This window comes from Rattus norvegicus, chromosome 3 (assembly GCF_036323735.1).
Source record: "Rattus norvegicus strain BN/NHsdMcwi chromosome 3, GRCr8, whole genome shotgun sequence".
Taxonomy (NCBI): Eukaryota; Metazoa; Chordata; class Mammalia; order Rodentia; family Muridae; genus Rattus; species Rattus norvegicus.
In genome coordinates, this window is record NC_086021.1 from 12,024,172 (window position 1) to 12,044,158 (window position 19,987).

Below are 19,987 nucleotides of genomic sequence, written 5' to 3' on the forward strand. Positions count from 1 at the left end.
ACACAAAAGAGAAACAAGCCGAGAAAGAAATTACGGAAAGGACATCCTTCATAATAGACCCAAATAATATAATGTACCTCGGTTTGACTTTAACCAAGCAAGTAAAAGATCTGTACAATAAGAACTTCAAGACTCTGAAGAAAGAAATTGAAGAAGACTTCAGAAGATGGAAAGATCCCTCATGCTCATGGATTGGCAGGATTAATATAGTAAAAATGGCAATTTTAACAAAAGTGATCTACAGATTCAATTCAATCCCCATGAAAATACCAATCCTATTCTTCAAAGAGTTAGACAAAACAATTTGCAAATTCATCTCGAATAAAAATTACCCAGGATAGCTAAAACTATCCTCAACAATAAAAGGACTTCAGGGGGAATCACTATCCCTGATCTCAAGCAATATTACAGAGCAATAGTGATAAAACCTGCATGGTATTAATACAGAGACAGACCATGTTCCATTTGGAACAGAATTGCAGACCCAGAAATGAAACCACACACCTATGGGCACCTTATTTTTGACAAAGGATCCAAAACCATTCAATGAAAAAAAGATACCATTTTCAGCAAATTTTGCTGGTTCAACTGGAGGTCAACATGTAGAAGAATGCAGATCGATCCATGGTTATCACACTGTACAAAGCTGAAGTCCAAGTGGATCAAGGACCTCCACATCAAACCAGATACATTCAAACTACTAGAAGAAAAACTAGGGAAGCATCTGGAACACATGGGCACTGGAAAAAATTTCCTGAACAAAACACCAACTGGTTATGCTCTACGATCAAGAGTCGACAAATGGTTTCTCATAAAACTGCAAAGCTTCTGTAAGGCAAAGGACAGTGTGGTTAGGACAAAACGGCAACCAACAGATTGGGAAAAGATCTTTACCATCCTACAAAAGATAGTGGGCTTATATCCAAAATATACAAAGAACTCAAGAAGTTAGATCGCAAGGAGACAAATAACCCTAATAAAAAATGGGATCTAAACAGAATTCACAGCTGAGGAATGCCGAATGGCTGAGAAACACCTAAATAAATGTTCAACATCTTTAGTCATTAGGGAAATGCAAATCAAAACAACCCTGAGATTTCACCTCACACCAGTGAGAATGGCTAAGATCAAAAACTCAGATGAAAACAAATGCTGGCGAGGATGTGGAGAAAGAGGAACACTCCTCCATTGTTGGTGGGATTGAAGAATGGTAAAACTATTGTGGAAATCAGTCCTGAGCTTCCGCAGAAAATTGGACATTGAAATAACTGAGGATCCAGCTATACCTCTCTTGGGAATATACACACAAATGCTCCAACATATAAAAAAGACACGTGCTCCACCATGTTCATAGTAGCCTTATTAGTAATAGCCAGAAGCTGGAAAGAACCCAGATGTCCTTCAAAAGAGGAATGGATACAGAAAATGTGGTACATCTACACAATGGAATATTACTCAGCTATCAAAAACAATGCCTCTATGAAATTCATAGACAAATATTTGTTACTGGAAAATATCACCCTGAGTGAGGTAGCACAACTACAGAAAAACACACATGGTATGCACTCATTGATAAGCGGCTATTAGCCCAAATGCTTGAATTACTCTTTTTTTTTTTTTTGGTTCTTTTTTTTTCGGAGCTGGGGACCGTTGAATTACTCTTGATGCATTGAACACATGAAACTCAAGACGGATGATCAAAATGTGAATGCTTCACTCCTTTTTTAAAAGGGGGAACAAGAATATTATAGTCAGGGAATAGAGAAGCAAAGATTAAAACAGGACAGAATGAACACCCATTCAGAGTCTGCCCTATATGTGGCCCATATATATACAGCAACCAAATTAGACAAGATGGATGAAGCAATGAAGTGCAAGCTGAGAGGAGCCAGATGTAGATCTCTCCTGAGGGACACAGCCAGAATACAGAGGCGAATGTCAGCAGCAAACCACTGAACTGATAATAGGACGCCTGTTGAAGGAATCAGAAAAGAACTGGAAGAGCTTGAATGGGCTCGAGACCCCATATGAACAACAATGCCAAACAACTAGTGCTTCCAGGGACTAAGCCACTACCTAAAGACTATACGTGGACTGACCCTGGACTCTGACCTAATAGGTAGCAATGAATACCATAGTAAGATCCCCAGTGGAAGGGGAAGCCCTTGATCCTGGTAAGACTGAACCCCAGTGAATGTGATTGTTGGTAGGGGGGCGTTAATGGGTGAGGATGTTGAGGGAAACACCCATATAGAAGGGGAGGGGTAGGGGCTAGAGTTATATAGACTGGCAAACCAGGAAAGAGTATAACAATTGAAATGTAAATGAGAAATACTCAAGTTAATAAAGAATAAAAGGAAAAAAATTAACAGAATTATGCATATCATTCATTCTGCACTCGAGGGTTAGTGAATTTTAGTGGGATCAGATTATGGGGTGTTTTCTTTCTGATGAATATGTCTGCAACTGTGTTAAAACAAAAGGGTTTTGACTTGTCCTTATTTAAATTAAAATAAATTAGTAGTCTATTAAGAGATATTATGACAGAGCTTGACAATAATAAAGGGCGTCTAACTTCAGCACTGAGCCAATGGATACAGGCAGAGGATAATGGAAAGTGGTGGGTACTCAAAAAAAATGGAGAGAATTGATTTTGTCAGTTCTCAGCTTGTTTTAGAAATTTCATTGGCAGAACAATGGAATGGAGATGGGGTATTGAATGAGACACTTTAATGAATCTACATACCAAAGTTTTGGAAATAATTCATCTTAAGTATATATTGAAGATGGAGAAATAGAACACACCTACAACAGTCTTAATGTACTTCTAGAAATTTTAAAACCAAAAAGTTGGAGATCATCTAGAATCTTTCCAGAAACAGAACAATGATGATTTGCATCCTTACTCTCTTCTTACAAAGAAAATATTTATGGATGGGTTTTGAGAAAGCTTCATTACCCAACAAAGGAGACTCACTGAGATGTAGGCCTAGGCTAAGATGAGGTTTGTTTGCATGTGTTCCATTACACATTCAGACATAGTTACTGTGTTTCTATGACTCTACAAAGGTGGGCTTGATTAGACTAGGTACACTGTTAATTGAGGACATTTTCTCATCAGTGACATAGACGAGGTACATTGATAATTGTGGATATTATCTCATCTGTGACATACACTAAGTACACTGATAATTGAAGGACATTTTCTGATCTGTGACATAGACTATGTACACTGATAATTGAGGACATTTTCTCATCTGTGACATAGACTAGGGAAACTGATAATTGGAGGAAATTTTTTGATCTGTGACATACTGTTCTGCTGTCTCTGGCCACAATATGTCCTGTGCAATGGGAACCTTTCTCACTTATTTTTCTTCATTTCAGGAAGGCAGTTGCCCTATGATGTTTAGACATAGCACCTCCTCTGATGTGTGATGTGCAGTGAGCCATTTCCAAAGAGTGTTACTGTGACTTGGGTTGACAAGCAATCACCTTCTGCTACAGTCAACCATTCCTCATTGAGCATGTCGCCTCGGCTCTACCAATGCACTTCCGAATGTGGAATTTATTTTTATACAAATGGCCAGCATTGTAACTACATGTCATGACTTTCTTTATTCTGTCATTAGACTTGGGACAAGATTTTATATTTATAAGGTATGTTTCAGTCTAGGTCATAATGTCTTGTATGTCAACTATAACATCAGAAACTTCCAAATCTATCCCTAAAACTTGCATTGGGTTAAGAAATCCAGTGAGCTTTTTATTATTTTGATCATTCGTACAAAGAAATGCTGTTCCATCTAACTGATACAGACATGAATTGCACTGTTATTGTGTTGCCTCAGTGTCCCCTACTGCATTGCACCTGGACAGAGGGTTCACAATAGTCCATTTCTGTAGCAAATCACAATGTTGCATCTCCAAATACAAAAGAATCCCCATCCACTATCCTTGAGTTTCTCACTATCAAATTTTGTGATCTATTCTTCAAATCAATATTTATTGTAGGCCAATTATTTACTGAATTCATCTTAAACATTTCAGCATTTTAAAATATAACCTTTATAAAGAAACAGAAGGGCAGAGGATGTTACCATTTGGTAATTAAGAAAACAATAAACGTAAAAATATACATAATGAAAAACGGGACATAAATATTTCTAACCATGCAACTTAGCTCTGATATGTCCTGAAATGATCACCACTACTTTTATATCAAATATTTATTTTTATTTATTTCTCAATATTTTATGCAATGTTTTAATTTCTGATTATGTGGAATCAGAAATAGAATGTATTATTCTTTAACTCCAAGGAAATAAAATAACTTACTTTCTGAAACATAACCCTGAATATTCTACATTTTCATGAGGAATAAAATAGCGTATAGGTAAAATTATTGTGTCTGTATGTAGATTAGAAATTAAGTCTGTTATAAATATAAAGTTGGGACAAGAACTTACCTTACTGTGAAAGGCAAACTAAGCTTGAGTATCTCCTCTGAGCTAAGATGCATCATCATCCTTTCTCATCTGTAGGTCTGATTTATAGACACAATTGCTAGATTTTTCATGTAAGGACATGAAAAAAAGTGAAATTAGTGTCTCAGTTGTTTTTTTTTTTAATATAAACTATGTAGACATCCTGGAAAATATACTGATACATTTAAACTTCACATCATTTCTTTAGTGGTAAATTAATTTGCTTTTAAAAGAAATGTTGGAAGGGAATTCAAATGGATTTAAGATAAGAGTAACTGCTGTGCAAGTTTCATGACATCATTGGGTCCATGACTCGATGCTGGAAAGTTGGATTCTAGTTATCCACCTGTGAAGTGTAACATATACATGTTCAGACATATATGCAAATAAACATAGAGATGCACACATTCATACATGAAGGCACACACACTACAAAAAATGTATAATTTCAAAAGTGGTTTTGTTTTGTTTTATTTGCTTTGCTTTGCTTTCATTTACTAGTAATGACACATGCCTTTAGTTATACCATAAAATCTGAGAAGGGACTGACAAGTAGGAGGCCAGAACTTCACATGTGAGAGCTTCAGAGCAGTTAGTACAAGTTTAACATGAAAAACGTGAGAACTTTTCTCAAAAACCTAAGAGCTTGAAATATAGGCCAGGGCCTTCCTGGCACACAGTTGGTTTTGTCTTTGATCTTCACAACTGAATTTTTTTTCATTCAAATTTCAGGTACTTCTCTATTGAATGATTTTCAAATAAGCAAACTGTGATTAGTTTTTAGAATTCGTTTTGTGTTCAAATGTAAATCTCCTAAACTCTAACCTTTATCTCTGACTTTCTAAACCAGAAAAAGCATAGGAACATTTGATATATCTAGCCTTATATGTTGTATATTTTCATTTTAAATGGCTTTCTTTTATATCATTATAGTGTTCCTGGGATTTACAGATTACCTCCTTGGAATATTAGCAGATACAAAGTTAGAACCTTTGGGTCAGACCTTCACAGGTTCTTTCACACAATTTATCATTCCTCCTTCAGGTGACATAAGGAGCTGTTGCTGAGCTGTGGCTAAGACTGAGTGTGGATTACAATAGTGTCGACATCCTCCTCCAATGTGAAGCCATACATGTTCCTTAAATACATTCCTGAAAGATAGTTTCCATAATTCATGGAGTTTTCATTAGATAGCTACATTCTTTCATTTTTGGAGGATGTTATTGAAGACTATTCTGTCATTTATGTCAATTGCTATCCCTCTTTCGTGGGAAATTTCTGTTTCTTTTCTGGATGCTTCTACGAACTATGTTTCTACTATCGCTGGGTTCAGTTTGGTCACCTGGGTTCAGATTTCTTTTTATTTATCATGCCTGAAATTTGTTTGGTTGAGGATTTTATTGTTCTCATTCTACAATTCCTTCATTGTTATGCCTGCAAACTTTTCTCTTCTTATTTTGAATATTCCTCCTTTTAGTCTTCTGTACACTCATGGCTCTTCCACCTGCATGGAGCCTGGGTATTGCTCATCACGGTTTCACGTGTATGAGCTGTTCTATAGAGTTATTAGTTTTCAATGTCTAAGAGTATGGATTCTAGTTTTTGGTATTTATGAAATTTGCAGAGATCATAACTTCTAGAAAACCATGATATCCTTACCTTTTCATTTTTTAGTTTTTCTGGGATGATTAAAATAAACAATTTATAGAGAATAAAAAGCATAAGAAAAATGTATATTGTGAACATATTTCTGCAAGAGGTCTCATGTATTGATGCAGCTGAAATAACGAGATTTACCATGCTCTCTGTGACTGCTCCCACATCTCCCTTCTCCTTTCCCCACAGTGATAGTATTTACTCATTTACTTTTTTTCTTCCCTTACATTTGTTTATTCATTAGTTGTGTGGTCAAATGATACAGTATTCTAGTTAGTTGAGAGGACAATTTTCAGAAGTGACTTATTAGCTTCTGCCATGTGGGTCAAATGAATTGATATCAACTGTTCAAGCTCAGCTTGGCATACAACCACCTTAGCCAGGGAACCATTATGCAATCCCCAAATTTAATATTTCCTAATACTATCTGAGAACATTTCTATGACTTCAGAATTATTACCTGGACTATTTTAGTCGAAAGTGATTATGTGGGAATTAATTTTGTACATTATCGCCACAGTGCTATAATGCTACCCATTCTTCTATTTTTATGCAATAGTCATTACACTTGTATATGTGTTGTAAAATACCCTGCTTAGCCAACAAGCACAACCTCTGCTGATAGTATTAGGTAGCTTCCTTATGTTGATGGCTAAGTCTCTACATCATTTTATGCTCACTGTTTTGGCATACTGATTTCTCTTTAATTTATATTTATGATGCTCATCATGGAGACCCTTTGGTTTTGGCTGTTTGGATGATAGTGATTTCTCTGCTATTATTTCATTGAGGACACAAAAACTTACCAAACATTCACATACTTACATTTATACTGTATATTTTTGTCTGGTGATTTGACTATACTATTATCGTGAGGCAGATTCTAATCTCTAGTGAAATAAAAGTCAAACAGCGTTTAAAAAATTGACTACCTCTATTCTTTTTATTTATCACTTATTTTCATAGTAAGATACAAAGAAGCCTCTCTCATCCTAGTATTTACTCTGACTTACATAAAAATTTAATTATCAAATTAATTAAATTATTTTAGTACAGTAGTTTTTCTATGCTTGTAATACCTAGAAGTAATACATTAGACATGTGCTTTCTGAACTCTCATGCATACTATAGAGTAAATATATTTATTGTGCATGAGAACTCCACATAAGAGGCTACAAAAATACCTCAGCTGTTAAAGGCTTTTGACCCAACCAAAATATCAATGAAAATGAAATTAGTCACTGTATATTAGGTTTTTGTATTGAAATAGTCACACATTAGCTCTTTGTAATTCTCTACATCATATCAGGTCTAATTATAATGATAGTGAATCCATCCAATTACAAAATTAACCATTATATCTAATACCATATTTGAATTATTTAACATGTGCTTTGGTTTCATCTTCATATTCTATACCAAAGGAAGCATAGTTAGTGCTCTCCTATAATCAAATAGCCACATCGTCTGCGGTAATCTGGTATATTAGTATAATATCAAAATCGATTTCTTTAGTTCATTTACTTTTGAGAGATCTTTTCTCAGCAGAAATGCTTAAATTAAATGTAAATTAAATAAACTCAGTGAATAAAATATAAATCTTTATAAAAGAAAAATAATATAGTAAAATAAGTTATCAAACACAAAAATAAATCACAAAATTCAAACTCAGATTACCCACAACTAACACCCAGCTCACTGAAAATAAAGACCCTGGACCCATTTTCTAAGTAAGTACCCGTGAGCACATGCTTGACAACACTCTATGTTCTTTCTCTCCCTTTACATTCAGGGAGCAGAGGCAATGGTTTCCCCTAAGTTCTCAGATATATCCATGGTTCTGGTTAAGATGCAAAGAAAAATCTAGAATTCCTGTTTATGGAAGATGAGTTTTTTTTATTTTATTAGCATCCTTAATATATCATAATCGATGAAATTCCAGATGCCTAGTGAAGATGTGTTATATAAATAAATGATGAAGAAAATTCAATTTAAAATTATATTATGTTTATTAGAAGAATTTTTCCACTCAATTTCATAATCCATTTTATATAATACAGTCTCTGTCATTCTTCTCGACAGATTCCAGTCAGGATGTATCTTAATACACCACGCTTATTCACGTGTATTTTGTTTCTATTTGAATCCACCTCCCCATGACAATCCCCTCAATATGTATATTTCATATACAGGAAATGTCTATCCTGATATTTCCATTTATTAGGATGATACTCTCAAGAAGATACAAGCTTCCTGTTTCTGGATGCCCCCAGAGATGACATAGTACCATAACTCTCTGTACCCAAATTCGTTGGGGGAGAAAGCTGGACTCCCAGAATCATGGACAATTCTGATAATTTAGGGGAAACCATTACCTCTGCTCACATTTCTGTGCTTGGAGGAAGCTGCTTACAGCCCAATGTATAGAGGAACATAGGAAGAGTAACGGAGGGGATCATTCCAGTATCTACCTGTGTCCAGAGATGAAAGCCAGTGACCAGGAAAAGTAACACAACTGAGAACACAGGCAAGACCAACCCTTTGAAGAGGACAGGGCAGCAGATGAGGATAGGGATGGGGGCTTATGGATGGAGGCCATACACAAACAGCCTTTATATTTTTCCGTGCCTTTAACAGCTCATTGGCAAGGCCACTTCCTAACCTCCAAGTGGCTGAACTATCCCCCACTGATATTCCCATGTTCTTATTTGCTAAAATCTATATCCCATCTTTCTTGCCCTGGACACCATTGGGCAGCTCTCCTGGGTCAGCGTATTCTCATGGTCTTCTATGTCAGCTGCTTCTCTGTCCTGAAAGTCTGTCCTGGAGAATATCCATGCCTCCTTCCACTCTGTACCTTTGTCCAAGCATCCTGAAACTCCTGCTCTGTCTGTCCTGCCTAGATACTGGCTATCAATATCTCTATTTTCCAATCAGAACCAACTGAGGCAGTGTCCCTGATTCAAAAGTTTAGGACAGTATGAGAAGCATGAGAATAAAGTCAACTACAATAACTATTTGTATGTGACTTTCTGGGAACAATATTTCCCAAACAAGAAAGAGATACCTGTTAAAGTACTAGAATCAAAGAAAATATCAAGTAGACACATAATAATAATAACAATAATAAAAATAGTAAATATTAATAATAATAGAATTAATATAATAAAAGTGATGATAAAATAATAATACATATAATTATAATAATTATAATAATGAATAATAATAAAAATAAAGTCATCATCATCATAATTATCATCATCAAAGCCTAATGAACAGAGAAATAAAAATACAAAAAATGTGAAGGAAAAAGACTAAGTCACACGTAAAGCTGATCACATGAACTAACACCTGAATCTTCATTGGATATTCTAAAATATAAATGGGCTTGGATCACCTTTCAAAACGTTTTCAAAGAATACAGATACTACCCTAGAATTTATTACTGAGGAAATGTACCAATCACATCAACAGAAGAGGAGAAACTTTACATAGCATAATCACCAGGAAGCCATGTCTCTTCAGCGATCTTAATCTAAAAATGGGAAACCGCATTCTGAAAATAAGGGATATTCTCAAGAGGAAAGAGTTAGTAAATAACCCTGTAGTAATTCTTCGGAAGAGGGAAAAAGTATGTGGCAACAACAAAATAAAAAAGGCCGATGAATACTCCTCTGTAATAACACTAAGCATAGGGATTTAGCTCAGTGGTAAAGCGCTTGTCTAGCAAGTGCAAGGCCCTGGGTTCGGTCCCCAGCTCCAAAAAAAAAAACAATAAATAACGCTAAGGATTAACTGTCCGACACGAATATTATACAGGCTATCAGTTTGTATAAGAAAACATGTTTATTTCTACTGCATCTAAATAGTACATTTGTTTTAGATACAATTGCATACTCCAGTTTAGAATGCAATTCCCCACATTTCTTTTTTTCTTTTTTTTTGTAAGTATTTTAATTGTTCATTGATTTTTTATAAAGATCTAGAAGATTTACTGTTTAATTGTAAGTATACAATTTTCATGTAAATGCATTTTTTTCTTTTTTGGGGGGGACATGTTCCCGTCCCCATCATCCGCCCATTACCGCCCTCCCCCCAACAATCACGTTCACTGGGGTTCAGTCTTAATAGGAACGAGGGCTTCCCCTTCCAATGGTGCTCTACTAGGCTATTCATTGCTAACTATGAGGTATGAGTCCAGGGTAGTCCATGTATAGTCTGTAGGTAGTGGCTTAGTCCCTGGAAGTTCTGGTTGCTTGGCATTGTTGTTCATAAGGGGTCTCGAGCCCCTTCTAGCTCTTCCACTTCTCTCTCTGATTCCTTGAATGAGGGTCCTGTTCTCAGTTCAATGGTTTGCTGCTGGCATTCGCCTCTGTATTTGCTGTATTCTGGCTGTGTCTCTCAGGAGAGATCTACATCTGCTTCCTGTCAGTCTGAATTTCTCTGCTTCATCCATCTTGTCTAACTGGGTCACTGTATATGTATGAGACGCATGTGGGGCAGGCTCTGAATGGGTGTTCCTTCAGTCTCTGTTTTAATCTTTGCCTCCCAATTCCCTGCCAAGGGTATTCTTGTTCCCCTTTTAAAGAAGGAGTGAAGCATTCACATTTTGATCATCCATCTTGAGTTTCATTTGTTTTAGGCATCTAGGGTAATTCAAGCATTTGGGCTAATAGCCACTTATCAATGAGAGCATAACATGTGTGTTTTTCTGTGGTTGTGTTACCTCACTCAGGATGATATTTTCCAGTTCCCTCCATTTCCCTATGAAATACATAAAGTCATTGTTTTTGATAGCTGAGTAGTATTCCTTTGCATAGATTTACCACCTATCATAAGGCAATATTTTATATGCTAGAAAGTATACTTTTGGGAGAACATTATTTTGTATATTTAATTCATCCGTTTTCATTAATTTTATCTGAAAGAATATTATTTGTTAATATGTTTAAATTATAGGTAACTCTGTGTGTATGTGTGTGTGTGTGTGTGTGTGTGTGTGTTTGATAATTCAACTCTAATATGACCAGGAAAATGCTTTAGTGATAATGATAATTTATGGGCACTGAGAATTTTTGTATATACTTTATATATAAACTATATATATATATATAATATATACTTTATATATATGAAAATATATTATGTATATTTTTCAAAGCACTGTTTAGATATGTATACTAAATTAAGCCTTCTATTTGCAGTTTTAGCTTTTTCTAACACTAATTTTATCTTATTAGTGTCTAGAAAGAAATACATGGAAGCATGAATCATCTCAACTTCAAATGTAGGTACACTCAATGTTCTGTCTTCCTTTTAAACATGATTGTTCATCTTTGGTCCATAATATATATATATATATATATATATATATATATATATATATATATATATATATATTTCAATTGCTCTATTTATATTAGAAATGTGTGCTACATTGTATATATGTATTCATTGAAGACTTCCTTCTGTGAACAAATTTTAAGAATAAATGACTTCTGTACATTATTATAAAATCTAAGATCATTAAGATTTTCTGAAATCAAATACCATAATGCATAAATATAAGAATCATTTCCTTTCTGTGGCTTTTAACAAAAAAATTTAATAAAAAACTCCTATAAACAAATTTTGATATTATCCATGAAAGTTTCTTCAAGGAGTTGTCCAACTTTTAAAAAAGGGAAGTCACCAATTATGTCAATATATTTTCATTCTATATTCCTTTAAATTGTAAAATACATTTTTATTTATATAAGTCATAACAAGGGAAATATTATATAGACAGCAAAAGAGACCTAAGGAAAATAGTACCAAACTCTAATATTTGGATCAATATCAGAAATGGCAAATGATAATTATGTATTATTAATTTAATGAGACAAGATATCACTTTTATTTAATAATTTTCCTGAATATTTTATGTATTTATATTTCAAATGTTATTTCCTTTCCTTTTTTCCCATAAAATCCCTGCCCGTCTTCTGTGAGGATGTTCCAATTCCCACCAATCAACTTCAACCTCAATTCTCTGGCATTACCCTACATCAGGGATACAAGCATTCACAGGATTAAGGGGTTTTCCTTTCAATGATGTTTGAACAAGCAATCCTCTGCCACGTATGTGGCTGGAGTCATGGGTCCCTCAATCTGTACTCACTAGTGGGAGGGTTAATCCCTCGAATTTCTGGTGGGTCTGGTTGGTTGATATTGTTGTTCTTCCTGGGGTTTTGCAAACCCCTTCAGCTCATTAAGTACACTCTCTAATAACTTCATTGAATCCCCCTTGTTCAATCCATTGTTTAGTTTCATTCATCCTCACGAGTGTCAGTAGGGTTCTGTCAGAGTCTCTCAGGAGACATCCATATCTGACTCCTGTCAACAAGGACTTGGTGGCATCAGCAATAGTGACTGATTTGTGTGACTGCATATGGGACAGATCCCCACATGGGGCAGTCTCTGGTTGACGCTTTCTTCAGTCCCTGCTTATCTCTTTATCCTTGAATTTCCTCCCGTGAATATTTTTTATCCCTTCTAAGAAGGAATGCCACATCTGCATGTTGGTCTTCTTCCTGCTGGCTTCACATAGCCTGTGAATTCTTTCTTATGTTTTCCATACTTTTGGGCTGATACAAACTTCCAATAAATATATACAATTTGTGGTCTTTTGTGACTGGGTTACCTTACACAAAATGATAATTTCTACTCTATCCTAAGAATTTAATGAAAACATTGTTTTTGATAGGTTAGAAGAACACAGGTGTGTAAATGTACTATTCTTCATTTATCCATTACTATGTTGAGGGACATCTGGTTTATTTTCAGCTTCTGGCTATTATAAAAAAAAAGGTTGCTCTCAACCTGTAGCATCATGTGTCATTCTTATATGTTAGAGCATCTTTTGCGTATATATCAAAGAAATGGGACTGTGGTATCCTCAGGTAGTACTATATCCAACTTTGTGAGAAAATTCCAGACTGATTTCCAGATGGTTATACCAGCTTGCAATCTGACCAACAATGGAGGAGAGTTCCTCTTTCTCCACCTAATTGCCAGAATCTGTTGTGAATTTCTTATCTTAGCCATTCTGAGTGGTCTGCTGTGTAACCTCAGAATTTGATGATTTGCATTTACCTGATGGCTAAGGATGTTGATATTCCTCAGTAGAGAATTCTTTGTTTAGTGCTATTCACCATTTTTGAAAGGACTATTTGATATTCTGGAGTCTAACTCCTTGTGTCTTTGTATAGATTGATTTTAGCCCTCTATCAGATGGAAGATTGGTAAAGATCTTTTCTTACCCTATTGATTTTACCTTTATCCAAATTCCAATTCCCTATGCCTTACAAAAGCTTTATGAAGTCCCATTTGTCAATTCTTGATCTTGGAGCAAAGCCATTGGTGTTCTGTTCAGTAACTTTCCCCACTTTTTCTTCTATTAGTTTAAGATTATATGTTTCTTGTGGAGATACTTGATCCACTTCGAATTGAGCTTTGTATAGGGTGATAAGAATTGATTGATTTCCATTCTTCTACATGTTAACCTCCAGTCGAATGAGAACCGTTTGTCGAATATGTTATTTTTCCATTGGATGGTTTCAGTTCATTGTCAATAATCAAGTGCCCATAGGTGTGTGGCTTCATTTCTGGTACTTCAATTATATTCCTTTTATTGACCTTACTGTCTCTGTACCATTCCCATTCAATTTTTATTATTATTGTTCTGTAATACAGCTTGAAGTCATCGATAGTGATTGCCCCAGATTTTCTTATATTGTTGATGAACGTTTTCTCTATCATGGGGTTCTTGTTATTCCAACTGAATTTTCAAACTGCTCTTTCTAAGTATGTGAAGAATTGAGTTGGAATTTTGATGGTGATTGCCTTGAATCTGTTGATTGCTTTTGGCAAAATGGCCATTTTTACAATATTAACCCAGCACATGCATGAGCATGGGAAATTATTCCATCTTCTGAGATCTTCGTCAATATTTTTCTCAAGAGACTTGAAGTTCCTGTCATACAGAACTTGCACTTGCTTGTTTAGAGTCAACCTTAGGTATTTTTTTTTAATTTTTGTGACTATTTTGAAGGCTGTCATTTCCTTAATTTCTCCTCAAACTGTTTATCCTTGAAGTAGAATGCTACAGATTTGTTTGAGTTAAGTTTACATCCATCCACTTTGCTGAAGTTGTTTATCAGCTGAAGGAGTTTTCTGGTGGAATTTTTGGAGTCACTAAAATATACAATCACATCATCTAAAATCGTGATATTTTTACTTCTTGTTTTCTAAATTATTCCGTTTTGCCTCATGTTTTTGTCTAATTTTTGTGGATAAGACTTCCAGTGCTATATTGATGGAGTATGTAGAGATTAGGCAATATTTTCTAGTTCATGATTTTTGTTGTATGGCTTCAAGTATCTCTCCAATAAGTTTGATGTTGGCAACTTTATTTTTTTGTTTTTTTTTTGTTATATTGCTTTTACTATGTTTAAGTATGGTTGTTGATTTCCTAATATTTTCTAAGACTTCTAACATGAAGAAATACTGATTTTCTTTAAATTTTTCTTCAGCACCTAAAAAGATGATCATTTGTCCCCCGCCACGGGAGTTTATTTACATAATTGATTCTTCTATATGCTGACATCCAGTTGAACCATAATTTCTTGAAAATTCTGTCTTTTTTACATTTCATGATTTTAGCACCTTTGTCAAAGACAAAGTGACCATAGGTCTGTGTATTCATTTCTGTATCTTCAGGCTAGGATATCTGTGAAACTTTCAATTATCATGGATGGAGAAACCAAGTCATTCCATGACAAAGCCAAATGTACACAATATCTTTCCACAAATCCAACTCTACAAATGATAGTAGATGGAAACTTCCAACACAAGGAGGGAAACTACACCTTAGCAAAAAGTAGGGAATTAATCTTTCAACAAACCAAAAGATGATAGCGACACATTTGTAATTACATTTCTAACAACAAAAATAACAGGAAGCAACAATCCATTTCATTTAATATCTCTTATCATCAGTGGACACAATTCCCCAAATAAAAAGACATAAACTAAGAGACTGAAAACATAAAGAGGATCCCAGATTTTGCTGCATACAGGATATACACCTTACTGACAAAGTCAGAGCATCTCAGGGTAAAAGGATGGAGAAAAATTCTAAGCAAATATTCCCAAGAATCAAGGTGGAGTAACCTTTCTCATATTGAACAAAATTGACTTCCAACAAAAAGTTATCAAAAATGATAAGGAAGTGTTGGGAGCAACTATAAATGGCACTGACATCTAGTGTTCGTTTGTGGTATTACCACCATTAAGCTGTGTTTTTAGCTCTCTTCTGACATTTTACTAGGCCACAGTTGATAAGCATGTTAATAATATATCTCTCACTCCACCAATTCCCAGAGGACATGGTTACAGCCACTGATTGTTTTGTATTTAAGTCGAGTGCCTTTGTTCTCCGGGGTCCCCTGCATCATCAATAAGGTGTTCCTGCTATAAAGGCTGTTAGAGAAGGAACCAATGGTGTTAAGTCTTCCTTACTGGTCGAGGTGTGCGCTTCAACTGGTGGCCCATACGGGGACCCGAGAAAATTATCTTTTCTCGTCTGGATCCAGAACTTTTTCGGCCTCAGGCGGTCGATGTCGGTAAGTTTTCCAAGAAGGGACAATTAGTTGCCGGAGTTGGGACATAAAACTCCCGAAATTGGGACGATAAAGCTCCGGGATAAGGGATTTTAAAATTTCCCTAATAGGACAATAAGGTTCTCTGGAGAAGCAGAGACAATGATAGCCTTGGTTTAGAGGCAAAGGGGTTTGTGGAGCACGGTAATGTTGTCTTTCCCATTAGATCCTTTGTGGGTTGGACTAGCACTCTTGCCTTATACTCTCTTTGTGTTGTGGTGTTGCTACTGTCTGAATTGCCACCGTCCAGGGCATGAATGCATTTGTTGGGAAGAGTCCACTGATGAACCACAATATTGTGTGTAAATAAACATGCCAGCTGGCCAGCTCGCCTTGCTCGTAAACCGATGGTAAATAAGGTCGTAAAAGCATGGGAAACTCACACTCCACCCCGCTCCTGTCAGCTTTTCAGGAGCTTCTTGGTCAGTGTAAGCTTAAAATTGAAAAGAAAATCCTGTTACGTTTTCTTGATTAATGTAACCGTTGTGCTCTGTGCTTTATAGTGTCAGGGTCGCTCACTTTGAGAGCGTGGGACAAGTTAGGAAAATATCTGGATAAGGAAACTACAGAGGGCAAGCTTAAACCAGGGACAAAGCCGCTTTGGCATAAGGTCCCTGCCTGCTTAGAAGATAAATGATGTGAAGAAGCTGTTAGGACAGGTCAGAAAATCCTTACAGAGCAACAAGAGAGTATGTCAGAAGGAGAGAAAGTTTTGAAGGAAGGAAAGAAAATAAATGGAGGAAAAGAGGTAAAAGAGAAGGCAGAAAAGATCAAGGAGAGGATAGGCAAAGGTGGGAATAATAATCAGGACCTAGGAACAAAAAAAATATATCCCTCAATAAAGACATTGACTTGGAGATGTCTAGTGACTCAGATTTTAGTGAAAATAACCTTGAGGAGGAAGCTGCATGTTATGAGAAAGAGATTTATCATCCTGACTGTCCACACGCCTACGCTATGCAGAAACAAGCCAAGGAATTAGATAAGAAAGCCATTATGCCAATGGCACCTCCTGCACCACTGTTTAACTTTCAAGGTAAAACAATGGTGAAGTCTTCAGGAAGTACTTATTTTTGCCCAGAAGAATGGAAAGAGTTAGGATTGAGTTTTCCAGCTTTTCTGGATGCAAACTGGCAGTGACATCATGAACCTGTTGACTTTAAGACAATAAAGCAATTAGCACAGTCAGTCAAAACCTATGGAGTCAGTGCAGCCTTTGTTATGGCTCAAATTGAGGCTCATGGCAGATACTGTCTCACATCTGGAGACTGGGGGACTTAAGCCAGGGCTTGTCTCTCTCCGGGTCAATATTTGGACTGGAAATCTTTTCTTTATGAAAATGCTAATGCTCAGGCTGCCATCAATTTGGCTTCAGGAGTCCACCCTCAGAGACATTGGGACGCTGACATGTTATTGTGAATAGGCCGATTTGCTCTGGACCACACTGGTTATCCAGATCAGGTCAATACCCAGATTAATGATATAGCAATTAAAGCCTGAAATGTATTGCCTAATAGAGGTGCAGTCTCCAGGAACCTTACCAAGGTTCTGTAAGGACCCACTGAGCCATTTTCAGACTTTGTACCCAGCATGGTGGAGTCCGCTACTAAGATCTTTGGAGACCCCAATACAGCTATGCCTCTTATTAAACAGCTAGTGTATGAAAAATGTACAAAAGAATGTAGGTCTGTTATAACACCATACAAACATAAAGGTTTGGAAGTTTGAGTGAAGGTCTGCAGGGAGATAGGAGGGTCATTGACTAATGTTAGCCTATCTGCAGCAATGATGCCATTAAAAAAGAAGGTTCCTGCAGGTACTTGTTTCAGATGTGGCCGCAAAGGGCAGTACAGAAGTCAATGCCCTGAAAAAAATAGGGAACAGAGTAATAACAGACCTCCACAACCTAATTTGTGCCCTCGCTGTAAAAAAGGGAACCACTGGGCAAATGAATGTCGATCTGTAAAGGACTTGGATGGACGATCTCTAGTGGTAGGATATGGTGGTGCACGGCCAAAAAACGGACGACGGGGCCAACATCCCCCGGGCCCTCAAATATATGGGGCTCTACAGGACGACAGGCAGGGACAGGACAAGCAGAGGCCTTGGCCTTCTATTCACCACCCGAAGGACCGAGGAGAGCCTCTAAGGGCTCAGCAGCACTGGAATCCACTCCACCACCAGACTCGTACTGACCCCTCAAATGGGAGTACAGTCTATAGATACAGATTTTAAAGGGCCTCTACCTAAAGATACAGTTGGACTGTTGTTGGGACGCTCTTCTTCTGCCCTGAAAGATTTACAAATTGTACCTGGAGAAATTGACCCTGATTATTTAGGCACAGTAAAAGTCCTGGCAGCCTCTCCCGAGGGAACTTCTTCTATTTCCCCGGGAGACAGACTTGCCCAGCTGCTGCTTCTGCCCAGCTTGCATAGACATTTTCCTGCTGATAATAGAATCAGAGTAGACAGGGGCTTGGGATCTACAGGCTCCCAATTTGCTTTTATCTCATTAGAACTGGGCGATCGTCCAATGTTTACCTTGACTGTGGAGGGACATTCTTCCCTTGGTTTGTTAGACACTGTAGCAGATCGTAGTCTTATCTCTGTTCACGACTGGCCATCCAGGTGGCCTACAGAAAAATCATCTCAGGCCCTACTCAGTCTAAGGTACGAAATGGCTCCTTTAATTAGCTCCAAGTAATTAACATGGGAGGATTCAGAAGGAAGGTCAGGAAAGTTTACTCCCTATATTATAGACATTCCTGTGACAATGTGGGGCAGAGATGTCTTAATAAATCTAGACTTGAGCCTGACTAATGAGTACTCCCCACAGGCCAAGGACATGATGATCAAAATGGGCTATATGCCCAGAAAAGTTCTAGGAAAAAATTTACAAGGACGAGTTGACCCAGTGCTACTGGATTCTAAAAGAGACAGGATAGGTTTGGGTTTTTCCTAGGGGACATTGAGGGAGGCATACCCATTACATGGAAAACGGAGGAACATGTGTGGATTCCTCAATGTCCTTTATCCTCTGAAAAATTAACTGCTGCTGCTGAATTAGTGTCTGAACACCTTGAATTGGGACATATGGAGCCATCCACATAACCCTGGAATACACCTATATTTGTCATTAAGAAAAAAATCAGAAAAGTGGCGATTATTACATGAGTTAAGAGCTATCAATTCTCAGATGCAAATAACGGGTCCCATACAGAGAGGATTACCATTGCTCTCTAGTATTCCTGATGATTGGCCTATTATTGTTATTGACATTAAAGATTGTTTTTTTTTTTCCATCCCTCTTGCCCCACAAGATAGCGAGCGTGCGGTGTGCATTTATTTTAACCTCTATGAACAATGAAGAACCTGATAAACGCTGTCAGTGGGTGGTCTAGCCTCAAGGTATGGCTCATAGCCCTACTATTTGTCAGCTGTATGTAGGCAAAGCCCTACAGGTTGTACGTGATCAATTCCCAAAATTGAGAATAATACATTTTATGGATGATATATTGCTTTCTGCTAAAGATTGTAGCACCCTAGAAATGGCCTGTGCAAAAGTGATAAAGATGCTTGAAAATAATCAATTGTTTATAGCATCAGAAAAGGTTCAAATGGGCAAAAAGGGAGAGTATTTAGGAACAAAGATTACTCCTCATAATGTTTCCCCTCAGAAAATTGAATTATGAAAAGATCATTTAAAACATTAAATGATTTTCAAAAGTTACTGGAAAGTATAAAGTGGATTTGACCCTATATTAACATGCCTAATGCAGATTTACAACCACTGTATGAGATCCTGAAAGGGGATTCTCAGCTTACTTCACCCCATGCTTTAACCGAGGAAGCATGATTATCCTTAAGGAAAGTAGAGGAAGGACTGGAAAAAGGAATCCTAAAAAGTTATAAGGAAAAGGAGGAACTTTTTTTAGTGTATACTGAGAACTCTTTGTCAGCCTACAGGAGTGCTATGGCAACAGGGAACACTCCTGTGGATTTATCCTCACATTTCTCTTAATAATACCCTTGAATACTATCCTTCTGCTGTTGCACAGTTTGCTATGTTAAGTGTTAAATCTTGTAATCAGCATTTTGGTATTTTGCCCAAGAAGATCCTGGCCAGTACTTATGCCGGGATTA